This window comes from Amphiura filiformis, chromosome 18, assembly GCF_039555335.1.
Source record: "Amphiura filiformis chromosome 18, Afil_fr2py, whole genome shotgun sequence".
Taxonomy (NCBI): domain Eukaryota; kingdom Metazoa; phylum Echinodermata; class Ophiuroidea; order Amphilepidida; family Amphiuridae; genus Amphiura; species Amphiura filiformis.
In genome coordinates, this window is record NC_092645.1 from 36,297,496 (window position 1) to 36,309,635 (window position 12,140).

The following is a 12,140-nucleotide window of genomic DNA, read 5'->3' on the forward strand; positions in this document are numbered from 1 at the left end:
TTTTCTGGAGCACAGGCTATAATATGATATTGATAATGTTGATGTGCTGGAAAAAGAGGTAGGGCCTATAGAAAACGATTGAGCTACTAGATAGATATTTTTTTGTTTTAACTTAGACAACATCACTTCTTTTTTTTTTTTTTTTGTCAGTGGGTTCATGAATGATATTTAAAAAGCTAAACACACATGACGTAGTAGGCCTATGCGTAATCTTTTTAAACTACTATAAAAACCAAATGTAAATGAATTTGACACATGTACAGGCTTACAAAATGTTTTAAAATACATTTTATATCATAAATACTAAACAAAGTTAAATACTTGAAGTTGAATGAATAAAACAATATCAGCAACGAATCCGGACCAATGTGTATAGCGTCATACTAGCTTACATGCACTGTTCATTTACTAGTATTTGCACCTTCGAGGGACTCATAATTTCCCCATCGCTTTAATTTCACTGCTATTGATTCAAATTCAATTTTGGCTTACGATTTAGTGTTAGGAATTTTTTTATTAAGGATAACAAACAAAAACCTTGCAGCAATCATTACTCTTGTATAAAACCAAGAAAAGAAAAAAACCAAGAAAGATGAAGAAACCCTTCAAAAAACAAAACAATTCCAAAAGTAGGCCATATCATTTATTAGAATATCAGGATATTAAATACTTCTATTCTGTATGTCCAGCCAATGTAAAAATGCTCATATTGGCTAGCTCAGCTTCATTTTGCCCTGGGATATTTGGCTTGACCACAGATTTTAAATACCTTGACCCAGACCAGTAACATTACCATAGCAACTGGGTGTAATGTTGCCCAGCCTGTCAATAACATGTCACCTTCAGGGCCAACAAACCAAAAAGAAATAATACTGCTGATTGGCTACAAAAGTTTTGTGTAGGTGACCAGTTGTCTATGACAGCATGGTGACAGTTGACTCTGCTCAAATTTCAAAGAGGCCGGGAAGTGTTCCCCACTGAGATGTTTAAAACTTGGGCAGTCTCTTACACGACCTTCAGTTTGTTGTATTGAATGATTTTAATGATCTTAAATTCCCATATTTATAGGTTGGTGTAAGAGGTTAAAATTTGATTCTTGGGTGTGTAAGAATCAACTTCCTATATTCCTAGAGCCTGCTGCCCAGTCAGAACTCAGATTGCTTGTACATGGTATAGTCAGACCTCATTACTTGTGCTATTGGGCATTGGCAGAGGCTCTATACTAGAGCTATGCCTCACATGAACATAGGAAAGGCTACTCCCAGATTTACCCTGCACAGTACACTGACCATATACACCGGGCATATACATTAGGCCTACATGTAGCCAGCGTCACAAGAACAAGACAAATGCATTGGAACTGAATGTGAAAATGGTGAGTTTTTATATCGTTTTTATATATAACACGTACGTACAGTTATAGGTCGATTTTATGCCAGCGTATAATAGCCTATTTAAATTCCTCCCGGGCAGTTCCTCAGCCAGGAATATATCCCGGGAATATATAAACAAGATCGGTCGAACCGCCATGGCGGTCAAGGTGACTATGGTTATGGGCGCACACCACCAAATACATTCTCCATTGAAAAGCACGTTAAAATTAACATTTTTTACCGGCGTTTTTCTACCCACGTGGCAATAATTTTTACTTTTTTACGTCATTCCTAGTGTAATAATCAAGGACTGCATTTCATTTAGCTTCAATTTTGGTTAATTTTAATCAGATTATTAGTTGTTGTTTTAATGTTGAAAAGCGACGCCGCTATTTCAACACCAAAACTAGGATTAGAACTTGTTCCGCTATCTAGGGGTGGTGCAATAATTATGTGTACACCCGATCTGTTGAATTATAGGGGGGGCAAAGATTTTATTGGCAGGCCAAAAGGGGGGGGCAAGCATTTTGGCAGGTCAAAGGGGGTCAAGCGATTTTTGGCAGGTCGAAAGGGGGGCAAGCGATTTTGGGCACAGATATTTTGGGCACCATTTCTATATTACGCCCTAAAAAGGTGTAGGAAAACGTTAGGAATTCATTCAAATATGCAAATTTTCCTGCTCGCTACGCTCGCATTATATGATAAGACAAGGTTTTAAATTAGGGTTCCCCATAATCTTGCATGTGTAAGGGGGCAAATAATTTTTGGCACGTCAAAAGGGGGGAGCAAAGGTTACACATAGGGCCTAATTATTGCACAGCCCCCTATGAATTCGGACAGGGCCTATACTTTTCTTGTGAAATCGACAAATATAATTTCATATCTATTTTAGTGATTGAATTATTTAAGGGCGTACTACACCCATATATTGGTTTGATTGGTCTAAATAAATATTTTTTCATTTATAGCTAGGCGATATATGCACGGATCATGTGAAATATAAAAAAATATGAAAAAAAGAAGAAAAAAAGTGCTTTTAAACAATTGTAGTAAGTCATTTTAGCCCTATATATATTTTGTTTACTGTATCCTAGTTACTCAGATGCGTGTTTCATAACAAACCATGATTTATTCTATTCAGCATGTTCAAGTAGGGTACATGAATAGAATACATTAAATCCTTTGTTATACTCTCTATAGAAAATCTAGTGGTGCATGCAAAATATATAAACACTTACACAATGGATGTATAGTCATTAGTCAATAATATTATAATGTGTTGTTAGGAGAAGAAAAGGCTATTAGGTCACCGTATGTCAGGTTATAGGTCAATTGGTTCAGGTCACATTTAAGCATCAATTTTGAATACACATGTGAGAGTTTGTGATATCATAATGAGGAATAATTTTGATTTTCTGTCTTTAACTGGATATATATCGAGAAGTGCAAGGTGGATATACTAATATACCTTGGGATGTAAATGGTGAGTACAATTTAGAATGCCTAGTTGAGATGGATTTCACAAATAAATATAAAATAGTTACCAAAATCACAAACGTTAAGCTTACGGAAAACTACCCAATATGGTGGTATAGGTGACAAGAAATACAATTTTTTCAACATTGCTGTAGTATGGTTGTGGTAACCTGTTACCTGTGGCTTAATTAAGTTTCAGTGAAATAATGTCGCAAGTTAAAAATACAAAATATAGCTCAACATTGAAAATAGAAGCATTTTAACCAGTTCCTTTTTGATAGTTGTGGAGCACCAAGTTCATGAAGTCATAAAAGAAATCAGGAACCGCTTATTCCCATTTTACATATCAACTTTATTTCCCTAACGTGTTAGCAACACATATCCAAAATTTTAACGAAATCCGTTGATAGTAAGCTTTCCAAAATGAAGTGAATTTAAATCATCAGTGATGTACCACCTTTTGGCTCCTACTTTTAAAAGCATGTAAGCTACGTTGATACCGATGCCACCAATAAAACGAGAAGATTTGCCCCTTCATTTTGCATACCACTTTGTCCAATTTTGTTTTGTAATTTCTTCACAAAATGCAAAAAAATGCAAAAAAAAATCAATGGGTGTAGTACCCCCTTAAGGGGTATAGTCCATACAAGATCCCGTCCAACAATTTTTCTTAAACTTCGTACCAATTAACTTTCATCGATATACCTTGAATATCTAAAATAAAAAAGAGGGGTCACCGAGCTCGTTTTTGAGAAATAACCATTTTAAAAAGGCTGTTTTTGGGAAAAATTAGTACAGGCGTCTATGGAAAAATGGAAAATTTAGACATATTTTCGATTATAACAAAAAATCTACCCCAACAATTTTGCTGATTTTTTGATATAATATGCGCACTGATAGGATGTTTCATTAAAGCTAATAAAAAATGGGGGTCACCGAGTTACTTTTTTCACAATTTGAGCAGAAATGGCATATTTTTTGGTTCAAAATACCAGTGCGATATCATAGCGCGTCACTCGCAAAAACTTGTCGCAGCTCATACGCGCTAAATTGTCCGCGTATGCAGGTGATATCGCAAACACCTGCAACATGACAGTGGGTGATCTTCTTCGGTTTTATTAACCCTCTTGATTCCAAAGTATCCATTAAGTTATATAGTTTAACTCAATATGAAGTTTTTCAAAAATCGAAAACCAAAAGTGGTTAAGCCAACAAACAAAATGAGATATTTTACATGAATCTGTAATTTCAAATCGAATTGAATTTGAACTTTGTCAATACTGCCGTTTTTTCTCGTTGTTTTGCATAATAGCAAAAATATTTGTAGGCCTACCTATGACAACTTTAATAACTTATCCTTCACTCCTATGCAATTTATAAACAATGTTAATTTTTTGCTTTTTGCAGGCTATCACTGAATAGGCCTTTAATTATTAACTTAAATATTAGCGGATCCCGTTATTTATCATGTTTAGAATGATATTAATATTACTCAAACATCTCATTTTAGGCATGTACCCAGCGAACACAAAATATTTTCGACATCATTCGCAAAGGTTAGAAAAGGTTGCAAACGTTTAAATGTCGGGACATTTAAAGGGCTATAAATGGTATAAAACGTTTTCAAAACACTCAAAAACGTTATACTGCAAACATTCTAACAGAATGTATTACACTCGTTTCCGTGGAGTCAAGACGTGTCTACACTGCGCTCCCGTATACCAATCGATCAATCGATCAACCGACTGTGTTATAGTTTATGCTGTGTTAATTTATATTATAATATTTATATTATAATTATATTCTACATCTATATTTATATATTCATCTGCATGATCTTTGCTGTTGCTGATTATTAATTCGCTGCCATCATGGTCATCATGCAATCTTGTGAGGACTGTAAAATAGCAAAAAAGGACGTCGGGCTGAGACAAGGGGACTTAACACTATGCTACAATTGCGCGTGTAAGCGGTTTCCACATTTGATAGCTGCTAAACCAAAAACTTCAACCAAAACCAAGAAACCAAACTGTCCTTCTAAGGACAATCGCAAGGACTATCCATACCTCTCTGTGTCACAGGCAGCAGAAGCTGTATACTCTGCACAACTTAAGAAACTGAAAAGACTGAAAATTGATGATCTCAAATGTCTCAACGGAAATGTAATGCTAAGTGAAATCCGTGAAAGTATGTCGGCCGTCCTTCCCAGCACCGCGGACTCCGTAAAAATTGCCAACCATGCTCTCATACTGTACAACAAGATAAAGGAAAAAACAGCGACAATGATACAAGAACTCTCTGAACCCGACTTCAGTCTTCTATTAACGCCGCCGAGATCAGCCGCCACTACCGGGACGCCAAGTCTAACCACGCCCGCCGTTACGGCCCTGCGTCTTCCAGAACAGCCGGCAAAAGCTGAGCTTTCCGCCCCGGAACTGACGGCCCGCTTCATCGCCTGTACCAGCACATGTAAGAGCGGTCAAGCAACCAAAGGAAAGCCCGTGGAATGTACTTTATGTCAAACAGTTTTTCACAGAGAATGTGTCGGGATCAGACCCACTGCTAGGTCAACATTTTGGATTTGTGCTTTTGTAAGGATATACCCAATACTGTGAAAACGCTGGTCTCCGCTTCTGAATCCCAGAGCAAAGAAATTACAGATCTACGGAATGCAAACGCGACCTTGTCAAAACTTGTACAGGAACAACAACTTGAAATCCAAGCGCTTCAAAGCCGTGTGGAAAGTGAAACTAAGGAACATATGCCCAACCATATCGAAGAAGATCAAAGTGATAATGAACTTGATAATGGACTTGTTTCTAGCGCTGATGAATCTAGTGATCGCGTGTCTGACGACTCGGGATTTAATAGGACTACCAACTCCGTGCTCTTGATAGGAGACTCTATCATCAGGGACATCAATGAACGCGGTTTGCAGGATACAAAAGTGAATTGTTTACGGGGCGCTCGAGTTGCTGACATCAAAAAAGAACTAGAGGACACAGACATCGCCCAATATGACTGCATCATCGTACATGCAGGTACAAATGATTGCACCACGGAGCAGAAGTTACGCGAAGGGAGTAAAGAACTTAATGAACTCGTTACTGGACTTAGGGTAAAAGCGCCGGACGTGAAGGTGGTTCTCTCCACCGTTTGCCCACGCTCTGACAACGCCCAACATGACAATCGAATAAGCAGAATTAACGAACATATACGGAATATCGCAGAAGAGAGCCATTGTACTATCGCGGAAAATAATCATTCGCGCTCCGATTTGGATTCGTCTCTTCGCGACAGACGAGGACTTCATCTCTCCAAATCAGGAACACGTCGTCTACTTTTGAATATCAACAAGGCACACAAATTAGTTAGGTCACGAAAACCAATGGACTCTAATGATCAGGCACCAGAAACTAGAAGACAACGACCGCGAACTACTCCACGGCGTCAAGATGGACCACGAAATACGCCAGACCACAGACGCGAACGAGATAGTAGGCGTACACGATGCAATTTCTGCGGTCTTAGTAATCATGAAACAAATGACTGTAATCATAGAAGGCCCGTTCAGTGTCACTCATGTCACAAATATGGACATAAATCATACTACTGTCGCGAGAACTACAACCAACGACAATGTCATGAATATGGATCGCACTGGGACTAGGATATAGCAAGCACCGTAGAATGCAAGAACGCTTTCTCTATATTAACTGATGAACTTGAATGTGAAAATGACAAAAATGATGATTTATGTATACATGTATGTATTGATAATAAGTTTGGAAGTAATAAGGAGGTAAAACAAGTGAAAAAACGTCGTCATCGAAGGGGAGGTAAGAAAGGTACATGTACTAAAGTTAATAATAACATTGTTAAAATTGGTTTTAATAACGTTAATAGACTTCATCCAAAAATTCACGAGGTCGAAAAATTAGTTAAAGATGAACAAATTGATGTTTTTGGCATTGCGGAATCTTTCATTAGGGAATCTGAGGATGTAAATGTCCAGGGCTTCAGATGGGTGGGTAAGAACAGACACAATAAAGGTGGAGGAGGTATAGGCCTTTTAATTTCTGATTCAGTATGTATTATTGATGATGATGTTTTTAATTCATCCTCTGATGTGTATGAAAGATTATGGGTAAAAGTATGTTTCGATAAAGATAAACCAATGTTCATAGCTGTAGCTTATTTTCCTGTTGAGGGTGTTGACGCTGACACGACCGATGAATTATATGGTCAACTACTTTCAGAGGTAATGCGAATTGAAGATCAAGAAGACGATCCATGTATATTAATTATGGGCGACTTGAATGCCAGAATTGGTCCGGAAATTCCTTTTGGTGACCCAGTATTAAATAGTAATGGTAAAAGACTTCTTAATTTTCGTGATGACTCGAATCTAGAAATTTTAAATTGCTCCAAGAAATGCCAAGGTAAAATAACTTGGTTTAGAGGTAATCTTAAGAGTACTATTGATTATATGCTATGTTCTGATAATTTCGAGGAAAGGGTTTGTAAAATGATTGTTGATGAAGACCGTAATTATGGTTTAGGTAGTGATCATAATGTTCTTTTTGCTGACATTAAACATTAAAAAGGGTAACAATAAAAGGTCTAACAATGACAACAAGATTATTTGGAATACCCAAAAAGACACAGACTATACAGCTTATCAAAACAATTTGCGGTTTAATTTCTGTGAATGGGATATTGATTCCTTAGACGATCCTGATGTCATATGGGATTCATGGAAAACCAAAGTTTTGGCGGCTGCGTCTGAGGGATTAGGGACTAAAGAGATTAAAGGAAATGCAATTCATGGTTTGATAATGACATTGATTCGGCGATAAAAGATCGTAGAAACGCAGCAAGGGAGCACAGGAAGTGGGTAAAAAGTGATCAACATGATCAATGTAACAATAGGGAAGAAGGTAATAATTTATGGAAATCCTATCAAGACAAACGTCTCCATGTTAAAAATCTTGTAAAGAGTAAAATCACTCAAATGCGTGTCAATAGGTCTGTCGATATTGCAAAGAAAGGTGGACCTGCTTGTAAAGACTTTTGGAAGATTCTTAAGAGTAGGCCTAATGATAATAGTAAAAGTAAGTCTGCTGTTCACTGTATAAAAGCGCCTCAATCGGGTGAAATAATTTATGATAAATTAAAAATGAATCAAACTATTCTCCAATATTGGCACACTTTAGGCAAGATGTACATGAATATTAATGAAGATGGAAACAACGAGAGTACAAATAGAGTAAATATGGTAAATACAATGGTTAATTCCATTAGATGTAATTCAAATGTTAATGTAAATGATGATACTTGCTTGCACGATGTTGATATTAATATGAATATTGTTTTAGAGGCATTGAGCATTGCAAAGAATAACAAATCTCCAGGTTTAGATGGAATTACAAATGAACTTCTTAAAAATGGTGCAGATTATATGCATAGAAGTATATTAGTAATGTTTAAGAAGTTTATCGATCTTGAAAAAACTCCTAAAGAATGGAATCGCGGGATAATCGTTCCTATTTTCAAGAAGGGTGATCGTAAAGATTTGAATAATTATAGGGGTATTTCACTTACTTCGTGCGTTTCAAAAGTTTTCAATAGAATTATTGCGATGAGCATTTCAAAATTTCTAGAGAATTCAAATGCGCTTTCGGAAGTTCAAGGAGGATTCCGCCCTGACCATAGATGTGATGATCACATATTCGCACTTAAAAGCATTGCCGCATGTCGTTCGGCGGAGGGGAAGAAAACATTCATGGCATTCTTAGATTTCCGTAAAGCATTTGATACGGTGTGGAGGAGGGTCTTCTTTTGGCAGCCTGGAAGTCGGGGTTAAGGGGACGAATGTGGAGATTAATTGATGCGCTTTATGACAATGTTCAAGCTCAAGTTAAATTTGGTAATATTAAAACTGATTTTTCGAAGTCTCTGAAGGTGTTAAACAAGGCTGTGTATTGTCACCTGTATTATTCTGTATTTTCATACATGAATTTACTAAATTGCTTAAAAACATGAAATTGGTGTAAGGATTTATAACGTATGTGTCGGTAGCCTTTTTGGGCCGACGATGTAGTGTTATTAGCCGACAATGAACACGAGTTGAACAGAATGTTAAGTTTAGCAGCAGCATTTGCTGATGAATGGAAACTAAGCTTTAATTATGACAAATCTAATGTATTAATAATAGGCCAACGTACTAATGCAAATAAGTTGTGGAAATTAGGCGATAAATTCATATCAGAAGTAGACTCTTATAAGTATCTAGGTGTTACCATATCTCGTAATCTCTCAGATCATGGTCACGTTCAAGAGGTAACAAAAAAAGGTAATAGAATTATTGCATATATCAAGTATGTAATAGGTAATTTCGACAATTTTAATCGTGTTTATTATGGTGATATATTATGGAGAACAATAGCGCTCCCATCAATTAATTATGCTAGTGCAGTGTGGATTCCCAGTAGTCAATCCGATATTGATAAGCTTGAAAATCTTCAGCTTCAGATGGCGCGTCACATTCTCAAAGCCCCCCGCAATACACCACGTGCAGCGCTCTATGGCGATTTGGGATGGGTCCCTATTTCCACGATTCAGAATTCTTTCAGAGTAAAATATTTTGCTCGTGTTATTGATTTGGAATCCCATCGCTGGCCAAAATTGCTTTTGAACACGATGATGAGCTTAAACATCGAGCCTAACAAGCTGCGTTACAAATTCTTAAATAGTGTCCAAAATATCTTAAACGAATGTGATTTAGATGACGTCATCGCCTGCGCAAAGGTCGGAAAACCTCCTCGTAATCCACATTGGGTGAATTCGATTAAAGATAGTATTTATAACATCTCTAATAACAAATGGGAAGAGGACGCTCAAAATAAATCTTCACTCGTTGATTACTTAGCAATTAAAGACGCTCCATATATGGAGACATATCTTTTAGATGCAACTGACTTTCATGGCGCCTCGTTGAAATTCAAAATTCGCTCTAACACTCTCCCGTTAGACAGTAAAATTTGTAAATGGACACCAGACAATGATGGTATTTGTAAATTATGTAATATTGATCGCGAGGATGTAAAACACTTCCTTTTCACATGTCACTCACTTAACACAATCAGGGCTGATGAATACAGTAAACTCGAGAAAGAGCTAATTAATTTAAATGGTATAGATATTTGGGAATTATTCATCTCTGGTAACTTAGACGTAAAGTATAATATGACCCTTGGAAGTGTAAAATTGTTTGATAATTTAAGTAAGGCAGAAGATTTCTATCACACATTTGATAAATTCTGCAAATCCTTCGTGAAAAGAGCATGGAAGGCAAGATCCGAATTGAGTCTGAACGCTACTGATATTTAATGTATTTATTTATATGTGATGAATTCTGCGTTGCTAGCTAAACTGTATAATTGAATATTTTTATATTTTGTTTTATTTTCATGCTTACAACCCATTTCAAGTCAACTTGGGTTGAGACAGGCAATTTCTTTCTTTTGTTATTATATATCTTATAATTTTGCATGTATATTCAGTTGTGTTTAAAATTCGTTTTTATATGTATATTGTTTCTGAACGCACCGCTGGTTAGGCGTGTGCCACTGATATAAAAGTGTATGTTCCAATAAATAAATAAATGTTATTTCAGTGTTGACAAAATATTTGGCAAAAACTATTTGCAAAACATATTTTTTACAATAACACTTTGAAAACCCAAATGTTTAAAACGTTTTAACATTTTTTGTGTTTGCTGGGACAGTTTGGTTCGATCTACTTATGATTCTCGTTTTATTATTAAGTTATAAAGTCAGTTGCAGGCGAAGTAAGTCAGATGTGAAAATACACATTTTATTGAAAAAATAAAATTGACTTCATGTGATATATATCTCAAATTACAGAATTTTACCTTAAAATAGTATTGAAATAATTTCATTATATTAATAATCAGTAAGAAACTACTTTATAATAAATAAGTTATATAATACTAGTTAATAAGACAAATAAAAAAGGCCGTTTGATATCACCCCTTTTATATTTTTCGTAGGCCTATGTGCCTGTTTAAATGGACAGTATGTCTATGTAATATATAAACATGATAAACCTATAGCCTATATTATTTTTACGTATTATTGATTTTCTCTTGCCCAACCTTTACCAAAATTGAGTTAAATTGTGTTACATTACATTACGAAGTTACACTTTACAGGTAAACAAATGAGAGATGTGTAACGTCAATACCATTTAATTTTCTTTTCCATGAAATAATACATTTTTTGGATTTCTGAAATGGGTTCGCCCTAGTCTAATTAGGCCTAGGTCTATATATTTTGTTATCTTGGTTATTATTTTATCTTTCTTTTCCCTCATTATTTAATTCTGTCTTCCTTCTTTCTTACCTTTAATTCTTCTGTCTTTGTTTTGTTTTCGTTTCCTTTCTTCTTTTTATTCTTTCTTATTTCTTTCTGTGATCTGTTATTTATTTGATTGATTACATTAATTTTTTCAGTTTCCTTTATTCTTAATTTTTTTGTTATTTCACTCTTTCTTTCTTTCATTCTTTCATTCTTTCCTTTTTTCTTTCTCTCACTCCTGAACTTTTTCTTTCTTTCTTTATTTCTTTAGTTGTTTCTTTCCTTCTTTTATTCTTTGTTTATCTTTCTTTCTGTTACAAAACTCATTGGTAAATGGCGATGAAAACACGGTACTCTCGCGTAGCTGAACTTCTTACCAGCGCCTGGCGCACACTCCACGCAGTTTTTAGTTTGACGCGCGCGTGGCGGCAAGAACTGCGCGGACAAGATTTCACAGAAATTTCAGTTAGAAACGAGTGCGTACTAGACGCGTGGATTATACCCCTTAAATAGGCTAGCTTGCATCTTTCATTTAAATCTGAACATCCCAATCTCACGAAGATCATGGTCCCTAAGGAGCTCTATGGCAACACATTTTGTCTCCACTAGCCATATATACTTAAACCCGAACTCATCACCATTGCACCTGTGATTTGAGGTTTTCGTGCTTCACTTTTGGACAAAGCTTCTAATGGTGTTATTTTCCTCGACTGTTTTTCTCTAATGTGCGACTGTCTGTCGGTATGTTGACTTTGACCCAATATGATATTTTGATGGAGTTTCTTCATGATCACATAAAGACTCTACCTTTGTCTTTCAAACCACATGTATAAATGATACCATATACTTGATTAGGTAACAGCATTAGCATAAAATCAATAGATTAGGGACACTGCACTGCCAAATCACG

At 36.0% G+C, this 12,140-nt stretch overlaps 1 protein-coding gene across 1 annotated transcript in view; it reads left to right on the forward strand.

The window, feature by feature from the left end:
- The first annotated feature begins 1,241 nt into the window (after positions 1-1,241).
- LOC140140169 (uncharacterized) overlaps positions 1,242-12,140 on the forward strand; it is a 51,919-nt gene continuing 41,020 nt past the window's right edge. Inside the window, exon 1 of the mRNA XM_072162030.1 lies at positions 1,242-1,375. The gene's annotated coding sequence lies outside the window, so the exon portion shown is untranslated. The remainder of the gene's footprint in view (positions 1,376-12,140) is intronic.